The sequence below is a fragment of the Panthera leo genome, chromosome B1, assembly GCF_018350215.1.
Source record: "Panthera leo isolate Ple1 chromosome B1, P.leo_Ple1_pat1.1, whole genome shotgun sequence".
Taxonomy (NCBI): Eukaryota; Metazoa; Chordata; class Mammalia; order Carnivora; family Felidae; genus Panthera; species Panthera leo.
Genome location: NC_056682.1, coordinates 142,112,280 through 142,124,928, shown reverse-complemented (window position 1 = coordinate 142,124,928; position 12,649 = coordinate 142,112,280).

Genomic DNA, 12,649 nt, shown 5'->3' with positions numbered 1-12,649 from the left:
GGCTGCCTGGTTTTAAAGGGATATGCTGTGCTAAGCAGAGAACAAGAATTATACTGTAGAGGAGACTTCATCATGGGGAAGGTACATGCAGAGTAACTTGACAGACTTTGGCATTGTGTCATTTCCTTGGTTCAGTGAGTCCTTTCCAAAATTATCTGGATTTATGTGTCCACCATTCTTTGGGAGGTAGAAGAGAAGATATTATGGTCATTCCCTGGTTCTAAGCAAGTCCAGTTGGTATAATCATCCAAACACAGCAGTTACTTTTCTATCTTTTAAGAACTTTTACAGGTACTGGACTCCAGCTTGAGGTCCCTAGAATCCTAGGGAATTGGTGAAGGTGTTGAGGTGGACACACACCTGTTCAATAAAAAATTTGTTGTCTCAGGGCCTTAGTGTTGTTGGAAGACAAAAGGGTGACCAACTATCATGGTTTGCCTGGGACTTTTCAGTGCTAAAATCAGGACAGTCCTAGGAACTCAGGGATAGTTGGTTACCTTATGAGGCAGTCTTTAGCTACTGGGAACTTCAGCGATTATCTCAGCTTCAGAGAGCCATCTAGCATAAGGTCATGTCCTTTCCCAGCATGGCTCACATCCAATGATTGATCTGTGAGGGAGTATACAGGCCTGACTATCTGAGACCAACTCAGAACATCACTAAAGTACATTATTGCTCCAGAACTTCCCTGTGGGTCCAGCTGAAGCTGTTGCTGAGCCTGTATCACAGTTAGACTTCTTCTTCCTCTCAATTTTGCTCCCTACCCCCTTCCATACTTCTAGATCACAAAGGTGCTTCCTAACATCCTGGATGTTAACTCACTTTAGAGTCTGCATCCCAGGGAACTCAAACTGCACAGTGGTCCATGATCTAGGCTTTGAAAAAAAGAGTATGTGAATTTATTAGCATTTGCAGTTTTTTTCCTAAGTGATCTCAAATATTTATTTGCTTTTGTCTGGAATGACGGGAATGCTTTGAGAACAGTGATTCTCCTGAGTTGACCAGAGCCATGTTTAGTAATTATATATTTTCTCATTAATTTTCCATTTAAATGTGGTTTTATACACATATTTCCAAATCTTCACTCGAAATGCAGGATGAGTATACAATAGAAGGAATCCTTAAATTACAGGTCACTTTTGGGTGGCAGGTGGTCGGATGAGGCGATATAAAGTAATTAACTGAAGCTAATTTCACTTTGTGATTTTTGTTAGTGGGCAAGGCTGGAGTAGAAGGCATCTTCTAAAGACTTTTGCTTTTAAGAATGGTGTTTTCCTTTGGCTTTTCTGGCTGCTATAATTATCTCAGGTGATAGGTTTGTAAGATCAATAAGAGTAAATTCTACCTCATGGTCTTTCAGCTGCTGTAACTTCAGTGTATCCCTTATTTTGGTAATAATTCCTAGCTCAAATTCCCAAGAGAGAACTTGGCCTATAACATGGCCTGGAATGAAAAGATGAGCTGTATCAATAACCAGGTTTTGTGTTAATGACCCTTCCATTGGATGTTCATCTTTTTTGTAGTCAGCTGGTCATGTGATACCAAGCATGATCACCAAGAGCTGCCTATCCAATGTGGGCTGTAAGTAGAGCAGGCACTGACTGACATGTCCAATAGCAGGGGACATACCTGGTACATGATTTGAATTTTTATTCTAACTCCAATTAAGTTTCATCTTGGAACATGGCCTGAATTTTGAAAGCATACTTTCATTTGGCCACATTCCATGGCCAAATTAAAGATTTGGAAGATCTGTTCAAATAAAAAATACAACATATTTTTAACTATACTAAGCATTGTTCCAATGAAAAATGATGCTGGTAACATGATCTCTCTCCCCAGTTCAAGCTGAAATACTTAGGGGAAGGAGACAAGAACTTCTTTAATGTTTAGAGTCAAAGAAACTAGGAAAGGTTACTGAACTCATAATACTCATAACACAAAGAGAAGAAGGTGAACAGGCTTTTGCTTCCCCTACCACAAAACAACCCAAAGTACATTAATGAAAGAAGTCAGAATATTCCCTAATACCCTGTAAGTAGGGTCAAAATTGATGGTAAAATATTACCTAAAATTCATATATCAGCTCCTTGAATTCTGTTTAAAAAATTATAAGATACTCCAGGCAGAAAGTAGGAAAGAGCAAAAAATAACCTAAAGCAAATGGTTAAAAATAATATGCAAATGTGTAAAAAAAAAAGTTGTTTTACTTTGAGACAGTAATATCAGCTCCTAGGCTGAGAATGAGAGAAAGGAGAGACATAAAATTTCTGCCTTGAATCTTTTCCAGTTTTGCATATATATTATCTTTAGGAATACACTATAAGAGGTCTCTATAGCATTGGGCCTCTGCAATATTAAATCATTAATACTGCTTAGTTAATACTTCTTCTCATTATAATTTTTATTTAGTCTTTTTAGTTTTGGATATTTCTCATTTCACATAACAAATGTGGCTGGCAAAGCTGACTGTACAGAAAATTCCATTTTCTTTGCTATAACAAATAGCCCTATAATGGACAATCTTCTTCCCATGAAGAACGAAAAGGACCTTCAAAGTTTGAGCAAAACTTGTTGGTGGTAAGTGAATTAATGTAGAGGTTAGATATATGGTAAAAGGGACATTATGGTCCTGGCAGTTCATTTATTCTTATCCTTTCCCTAAAACCAGAATCTTCCTTTATCTACCTCTTCTGTTTTTCTCTCCAGAGGCATTTTTTTTCTATGCTTATGGATTAATTTGTCCACAAGTACAGCTTTTAGTAACACTGTGGATATGTTCTAATAACAAACTTGATTATCTTCTCTGGTCTTATTATGTACTGTCTTTTAGTTGAAACTAATTTCTTACCTCAGTTACTACAAAACCTCCTGATTAACTTTACTGCTATTATCAGAAGTTCTAGCATGGAAGAAATGCCCTTCATAGTGTGGATCCTACCCACTCCATTATTTTCAACTTTCAGTCCTCACATTTGCTTTAGCTGCATTAAACATCTTGTAGTTCAAATGTTTCATTTAGGTTCCCCAGGGGTTGTGACATGTCCTGCATTAACCTGATGTTTCTCAGTGTTGTCCATGGGCCCTCCATGTATTAGCCATGATTCCAGGGGAAGCAGATGGGAATTTGAGGAGAATTTAGTAAAAGTACTACTTCTTAGGGTGTGGGAAGTTGTAGAGAAGCCACACATATAGAGTAGTATTCTGGTGGGCCACTGGTATTGTCCCTAGGCTGGAAGGTGTGAGGGGAGGGAACTCTTAGGACCTGAAGACAGAAGGCTATAGAGAGAGCAGGCTGAATGAGCTATGACTTTTGGATGAGGGAAGCAATAACCACAGGATGGCAATTCCACAGAGGGGGTTAAAAACAAAATTTCTTCTCCTAAGTCTCCTTCCCTCCTTCCTTTCAGTCTCCATGAGTGCTCACTTTTGGCTGAACCCCACTGGAAGCCATAGGGCAAGGGAGCCTCTTGATGCCATTTATGTTGGCCAGCCATGCATGGCACAGGGTGGGGAAGGGCAGAGCATGTGTTGGGAGAATAAATGGAAGATACCATGTACCTTGTATCAGAAGCACCTGTAGGACTTGAAGCAGATTGTTGAAGCTTATTGCACATGCTAAATCAGAAGCTTTATTATTGGAGACCAGGAAGCAGCATGAATCAGAGATAATAAGGCATCCACTGAGAATCTTTGCTCCATTTTCATAGTACAGAGTAGAGGTTGGAAGTAGCTGTCCATCTGGGGACTACTTAGTATCCTGATGAAGCCATATGACAAGTTTTTGCTATGGGGATATTAGTGGAAATATGTAAATTTCACTGTCTCTTTCCCCTGCCCACCTTTATTTACCCAGAGAACTCAGAAGCCTGATAGCACAGAACCACAAAATGAAGAGTCAGGGTTCCTGGAGTATCATGAGGAGGAAATCATCCTACTGAGTAGAGAATCACAGGAAATAAACTTTGAAAAAAGTTATAAAACATTTTAGAGGACTTCTGGGGAAGATGACAGAGTAGGTGGATTCTAAGCTCAACTCATTTCATGGATACACCGAGATAACAGCCACATCAATGTAAATAGCCCAGAAAACAACCTGAAGACTGGCAGAACAGACTCTCCAGTTAATTATAACATATAATTATAACATCAAACATGTAGGAAGGGCAGAGACACAGTGGAGAACCAAACTGATCCATGAGACTGTCCACAGGGGTGAGGGACACCACAAACATAGAGAAGGAAGAGGAGCAGATTGCACACTAGGCACCTGAAGCACAAAGGACTTGTACTGAGAAAACAAATCTCCATAACATTTGGCTTTGAAAACTAAAGGGGCTTAACATTATGAGTTTTTATAATTAGTGGGGCTTAACACCTGGAAATTTAAAATTAAGTGACTCGGCACTGGAAGAACTGGAGAGCAATAAGAAACTGCATCCCCTCCCTTCAAGAGAGTGCATAACAAACAGCTCTATGGAGATAGAGCACAGAAGCAACAGTTTGAAAAATGCCTGGAGTAAACGGAAAAGAGATTTATTTTCTGATCTCAGAATGTCTGCAGGAGTGGCAGGGATCTTTAGGAGACTGCTCCAGGAACAAAAGAGCTAGCAGGCACCATTTCTCTCCCACCCCACAGCCTAGATACATGGACACCTTTGGGAACCAAAGTAAAAACTCTCCACCTAGCTTGCTAACAGTGTACCCCACACCCATGCCCTTCTGTAGATCCACCCAATCAAACCCACCCTTACCAGGAGAACATCCAAAGCTGTGTCACAAGCATGGCATGTGCAAGAAGCCCCAACAGTGGCCATAACCACTTCACAGTGACTCTTGCCCTGGGGAGAGGGTAAGAAACGACACAAAATCACTTCCATTGAGGCCCCAGCACTGGGCTAGGGGCAGGCATCTAGTCTGACTGCAGGCCCTACCCACCAACAAAAGCCTGTCAGGGGACAAAACAGGGATAACAACCTGCATTTTAGTGAGACCACAGCTCTGACAAACACCTGGTCTGATCCAACTCAAGCCCAAGGTGGCCCCAGATGGGCCCATTAACAACACAAGGAGCAACTCCTGCTGACAACAGGTAAAGAGAATGATTGCAGACAACTACCTGAAGGGAAACATGGCCCAGTCACAATAGGGTATATGCAAAACGCATAAGGGATACCCCTGAAGCACCAGGTTCTAATGAACAGGGGACATTGCACTGCAAGGCACTACAAGACTTCTTCATAAGACCACTACTTTCAAGAGAAGACATAGCTGTAGCTGACTTTCCTAATAGAGAAAGAGACACAGAGAATTAGAAAAAAATGAGGAGATGGAGAAATATGCCCCAAATGAAAGAACAGGACAAAAATCACAGCAAGATGATAAAGGAAATGGAGATAAGCAATATGCCTGATAGAGAATCTAAAGTAATGATCATAAAATACTCACTGGACTTGAGAAAAGAATGGAAGATCTCACTAAGGACTTCAACAAAGAAAGAGAACATAAAAAAAGAGTGAATTAGAGATGAAGAACTCAATTACTAAAGTGAAAAATATACTAGAGGGAATAAATAATAGACTAGAAGAAACACAAGAATGGATCAATGACCTGGAGGAGAGAGTAATGGAAAGCAATCAAGGTGAACAGAAGAAAGAAAAGATAATAATTAAAAATGAGACTAGATTAAGGGGAACTCTGTGACACTATCAAGTGTAATAACCATCACATTACAGGGATCTCAGAAGGAGAGAGAGAATAGAGGGCAGAAAATCAAGATATAATAGTTGAAAACTCCCTAATCTGGGAAAAGAAACAGATATCTAGATCCAGGAGGCACAGAGAATCCCCCACAAAAATTAATCCAAAGAGGTCTACATAAGACACATAATAAAAATGGCAAAAAGTGGTGATAAAGAGAGAATTTTATAAGAAGTAAGAGGAAAGAGTTACATTCAAAGGAAACCCCACAAGGCTATCAGCTGATTTTTCAGCAGAAACTTGGCAGGCCAGAAGGGAGTGGCATGATATGTTCAGTGTGCTGCAAGGAAAAAAACCTGCAACCAAGAATACTCTATCCAGGAAGGCTATCATTCAGAATAGAAGGAGAAATAAAGAGTTTCCCAGACAAAAAAAAAAAAAAAAGTTAAAGGAATTCCTTACCACTAAACTGGGCTTACAAGAAATATTAAAGTGGATTCTATGAGTGGAAAGATGGACTATAACAGGAGTAAGAAAAACAGGAAGCACAAAGCACTAAAATTAAGTATATCTATAAAAATCAGTTATGGGATTCACCAAATAAAAGGCTGTAAAGTATGACACTATACACCTAAAATGAGAGGGTGAAGGGGAAGTAGTAAAAATTTAGTGTGTTTTGAATGGGTGCAAATTTAAGCCACCATGAACTTAATATAGATTGCTATGTATATAAAATGTTATATATAAATAAACCTAATGGTAACCACAAATCAGAAACCAGTAAGAGATATGAAAAAAAAAAGAGAGAGAGAAGAATCCTGGCTATCATTAAGAAATCCAGAAAACTATGAGAGAAGAGAGAAAGAGAAGAAAGGAACCGAGAAGAATTACAGAAAACAACCATTAAATAAGTGACAAAATGGCAATAACTACATACCTATCAGTAATTACTTTGAATGTAAATGGACTGACTATACACTCCAATCAAAAAACAGTGATGAAATGGATAAAAAATCAAGACCCATCTAAATGGGGACTACAAGTAATTCATTTCAGACCTAAAGACACATGCAAAATTAAAGTGAAGGGATGGAAAAACATCATGCACATGGAAGTAAAAAAAAAAAGCTTAGGTAGCAATAAATGTATATCACACAAAATAGACTTTAAAGTAAAGGCTGAAACAAGAGACGAAGGACACTATACAATCATAAAGGAAATACTCTAATTAGAAGATATAACAATTGTTAATATTTATGCACCCACAAAGGAAGGACTCAAATACATAAAGCACCTATTAATAAACATAAAGGAATTAATCAATAGTAATACAAAAACAGAAGGTAACTTTAACACCCCACTTACATCAGTGGATAGATCATCCAGACAGAAAATCAACAACAAAACAGTGGCTTTGAATGGACCAGATGGGTTTAACAGATTTTTGAGAATACTCAATATACTTTAAACAGCAGAATACACATTCCTTTCAAGTGCACATGGAACATTCTCCAGAATAGCTCACATATTAGGCCATAAAAGAAATCTCCACAATTCCAAAAAGATTGAAGTCATACCATGCATCTTTTCTGACCTCAGTGCCATAAAACTAGAAATCAATCAAAAGAAAAATTTTGGAAATAATACAAATACATGCTACTAAACAATGAATGGGTCAACCAATCAATCAAAGAGGAAATAAAAAAGTACACAGAGACAAAAGAAAATGAAAACACAATGGTCCAAAATCTTTGGGAGGCAGCAAAGGCTGTTCTGGGAGTGAAGTCTATAGCAACACACATAGATGTGTGCTATATCAAGAAGCAAGAAAAATCTCAAACAACCTAACCTTAAACATAAAAGAGCTAGAAAAAGAACAAAACCCAAAAGCAGTAGAAGGAAGGAAATAATAAAGATTAGAACAGAAATAAATGAAATAAAAACTTAAAAAACCCCCAATAGACAGATCAATGAAATGAGTAAGTGGTACTTTGAAAGATCAACAAAATTGATAAAACTTTAGCCAGACTCATAAAAAAAAAGGGGGGGTGGGGTGGGGGAAGAAACCAAAATCAGATATGCTAGAGAGATATGACAACCAACACCACAAAAATAAAAAGGATTATTAAAGACTATTATGAAAAATTATATACCAATGAATTAGACAACCTAGAAGAAATAGATAAATTCCTAGAATCTACCATATAATCTACCAAAACAGAAACAGAAAGAAATAGAAATCTTGAACAGACTGATTACCAGCAATGAAATTGAACCAGTAATCAAAAAACTCCCAACAAACCAAAGTCCAGGACCACATGGCTTCACAGGTGAATTCTACCTAACATGTAAAGAAGATTTAATACCCTATTCTTCTCCAACTATTCTGAAAAATAGAAAAGGAATACTTCTAAATTCATCCTATGAATCCAGCATTACCCTGACACCAAACCAGATAAAGATACCACTAAAAAAAAAGAGATCTACAGGCCAATATCTCTGATGAACATTGATGTCAAAACCCTCAACAAAATGCTAGCAAACCAAATTCAATAACACATTTAAAAAAATCATTCACCACATCAAGTGAGATTTATTCCTGGATGCAAGGGTGATTCAATATTCACAAATCAATCAACATAATACATCATGTCAACAAGAGAAAGGATAAAAACCACATAATTATTTCAAAAGATGCCAAAAAAGCATATGACAAAGAATAAAATCCATTCATGATAAAAAAACCCTCAACAAAGTAAGTGTAGAGGGAACATACTTCAACATAATAAAAGCCATTTGACAAACCAACAGCTAACATCCCATACTCAATGGAGAAAAACTGAGAGTTTTTCTTCTAAGATCAAGAACAAGACAAGGATTCCACTCTCACATCAACATAGTACTGGAAGTACTAGCCAAAGCAACCAGACAACAAAAAGAAATAAAAGGCATCCAAATTGGTAAGAAAGAAGTAAAGATTTCACTACTTGCAGATGACACGATAGTATATACAGAACACTCTAAAGAAGCCCTCCCCCCACACACAATACTAGAACTGATAAATAAATTCAGTTCAAAGAAAACCATCAACAAAAATGAAAGATGGCCTACTGAATGGTAGAAGATATTTGCAAGTGATATATCCAACAAGAGGTTAATACCCAAAATATATAAACAACATCTACAACTCAATGAAAAAAATAAACAATCCAATTTTAAAATGGGCAGAAAAATGAACACACATTTCTCCAAAGAAGACATATAGGTGGCTAACAGACATAAAGATGCTCAACATCACTCATCATCAGGGAAATGTAAGTCAAAACCACAATGAAATATCAGCTTACACCTGTCAGAATGACTGAAATCAAAACACAAGACACAAGTATTGGAGAAGATGTGAAGAAAAAGGAACACTTCATGCACTGTTGCTGGGAGTGCAAATTGGTGCAGCCACTGTGAAAAACAGTAGGAGGTTCTTCAAAAAAGTAAAAATAGAATTACCATATGTTGTAGTAATCCCACCATGGGGTATTTGACCAAAGAATACAAAAAACACTAATTCCAAAAGATCTATGCACTCCTATTTCTGTTGCAGCATTTATGCAAAAATAGCCAAAATAAGGAAGAAACTGAAGGATCCATTGACAGATGAATAAAGCAGAAGTGGTATATATATACATATTAGAATGGAATATGCCATGTTGAATGTTAGAAACAAAACAAATGAGCAAGGAATAAAAGAGACAAACAGAAAGATTCAAATATAGAGAACTGGTGGTTACCAAAGGGGAGGTGAGAGAGAGGATGGGTGAAATAGGTGAAGGGGATTAAGAGCACACTTAACATGATGAACACTGAGTAATATACAGAATTGTTGAATCATGATATTGTACGCCTGAAACTAATGTAACATTGTAAGTTATACTTGAATTTAAAAAATAAATTTTATGGGCATCTAGTGGCTCAGTCAGTTAAGCATCCAACTTCAGCTCAAGTCATGATCTCACAGTTCATGAGTTTGAGCCCCATGTTGGGTTCTGTGCTGGCAGCTCAGAGCCTGGAGCCTGCTTCAGATTCTGTGTCTCCTTCTCTCTCTGCCCCTCTGCCACTCATGCTCTCTCCCTCTCTCAGAAATAAACACTAAAAAAACTTCTTAAATAAATTTTTAAAACACACTGTAAACATTAGAGAAAATAATGAATCACATTTACCCATAATCCACATTCAATAATTCAATAATTAAGATTTTCCATATTAGCTCAGCCATTCTTTTTATCTTTCTTTGCTAAAATATTTCAAAATAAAACTAAGCCATTGTGTTGTTACCCTTGCGTATTTCAGTCTTCATTCTTTATAAAAAGAGTATGTTATTGGGGTGCCTGGGTGGCTTAGTTGGTTAATGACTGACTCTTGATTTTGGCTCAGGTCATGATCTCACAGTTCATGGGATTGAGCCCTGTGTTGGGTTCCGGGCTGACAGCACGGAGCCTGTTTGGGATTCTCCCTCTCCCTCTCCCTCTCTCTCTCTCTCTGCCCCTCCCCTGCTCACAGGTGCATGCACTCACCCTCTCAAAATAAATAAACTTAAAAAAATAAGTAAAAATTGAAAAAGAATGTGTTCTTACTTAACCACACTACTAGGTTATACATAATAAATAATTGTTTGGCATTGTCTACAAGGTCCACATGTTACACTTGATTGCTGTGTCTCTTGCCTATACAGCTGTCCCTTCTCCCACCTTTTCTCATTGTCTTCTTGCAGAAAATCAGTCAGTCCCACCAAATTTTCCCTATTCCAGATTCACCTGTTTGCTTCCTTGTGTTGGTGTCACTTAACTTGTTCCTCTATTCCTATACTTCCTATAAATAAAAACTTGAACTAGAGACTCTATATTCAGGCTCAACTTTTCCTGGAAAGAATACTTTATAGTATTAAGTGGATTTACATTAAAAATGTAAAGTATTAGAGTAATCCCAGTATTGTAGCAAATACCCCCCAAGTGATCCCAATAGACCCTGTGGTTGAAAAACTGGTATGTCCTCTTTCCCTTTGCTAGAATCTCCTCTCTTGCAACTTACTACACCATCCCCCACTTTACTTGTATGGACTGGTATTGTATGCTATAAAACTTTTGCATGTTTCTATCATAGCATTCACTTATGCTAATGATATATTTGCTAATATTACATAATGAGATTGTTGCTTACTTTTTGCTGAGAGACAAAAAAACAACAAACCCTGAAATCCACATTGAGGTGCTGTATGCCTATGCAGAACTTGCAAAGGAGTTGGTTAGAGACAAGTTTTATCCCATGGCATTATCCAGGTCATATAAGTGAGAGTTAAAAGTTCAGTAAAAAAAAAAAAAATGGAACCTAAAAAAAGGATTTCTTTGGAAATGGTTATTAGTGTGTTACATATCTTCCCTACCTCATGGAAGTGGCATGAAGGCTTTCTTCCCTTTCCTCAAACTTAGTGATCAGGTTTTAATCAACATTTGATATATATTCCCTATAGTTTGGGGGACAGAATGAAACATTCCTGAAGGATCCAGAGGCAAGAATCTGTGGTAATTATCCTGAGGCAAAGAGAGTCAACCAAGTATTGGGATCCACCTGCACTTCTCTTCACAGGTCAGTGTCCCTTTGTAGTCCATGACTGAGAAAAATAGTTTAAGGGCTATTTCAAATTCCTCCCAAAAGGACTGCCCTGGAAGGGTGGTTTCTCCAACTGAGAAATGGAACATCCAATTCCTGAGGTTTGAGTGAAGAGATACGAGCAGACACCCAGAAGAAAACACATCACCTATGTCAGAGGAGATTCTTTTGCAATTCCCAGGGGTGGTCTCCAAACAACCCACAGAAGACACTGTCAACAAAACATCTGCCCTGGTCTGAGGAAACACAAGTGAAATTACCTGAAGTCCATTCTTGACTCTAAGCACATCCCAGGCCCCATCTTCACCTTAGGCTCTAGCCTTATGGGAGCCTGAGGCAGGATAGTGAGTGGGAGAGAAGGGGCAGGGACCTAGAGAGGGAGATGCAGAAGTTGCCCATGACCCTGGAATAGGCTCATGCTGGAGGAAGGGGAATCTTTAAATTTAAAGGATATTTGGGAGAGAGCCAAAGCATAAGAGACTGTTAAAAACTGAGAACAAACTGAGGGTTGATGGGGGGTGGGAGGGAGGGGAGGGTGGGTGATGGGTATTGAGGAGGGCACCTTTTGGTATGAGCACTGGGTGTTGTATGGAAACCAATTTGACAATAAATTTCATGAAAAAAAAAATAAAGGATATTTGGAGTTTTGATAGGGTAAAAATAATGAAACAAGCTTTTATTTCTCTAGAAGTGACCTGAGGACTTTATTTGGGGATAATACAGTCATGAGAGAAGTCATGAGAGATGTCCCAGATTTCTTCCAAGAGGAAAGGAAGAATTGTTCTATAGAGCAAGTCAGAACAGGTAGTGGGGAGACCATAATAATATTCTCTTATCACAGCCTTGAGACCCCTTATTCAACTCAGTGTCACATGTGACTCATGCTTCTCTCACACTGAGCTCTCCTTAAGGCCAAGGACTGTCCTATCCAATTTTGTTTCTTAAAAAGTTCTTAGCATACAGACATATGGTTAAGGTCTGAGAGTTAAAATATATATCATAGAAATATATTATACTTTAGTATATATCTAATCCTTTACGTCTGGATCTTAAATAAATCAGTTCCCTATTTTATCAACTCCAAAGCACTATAAAACAAGTACCTGTGTTCATGATGAATAGAGGAAATAATTTATCAAAAGGGTAATTATTAAACAATATTCACTGGTGAGATTGAGTTACTTTTCATTTATAGTACCACTTTTTCCAACTGTTAATCTCTTTATATTTTCCAGATGTAGCGCTGATAGGATTTTAACTTCTAGCCCAACATTGTAAGATAAGCAAT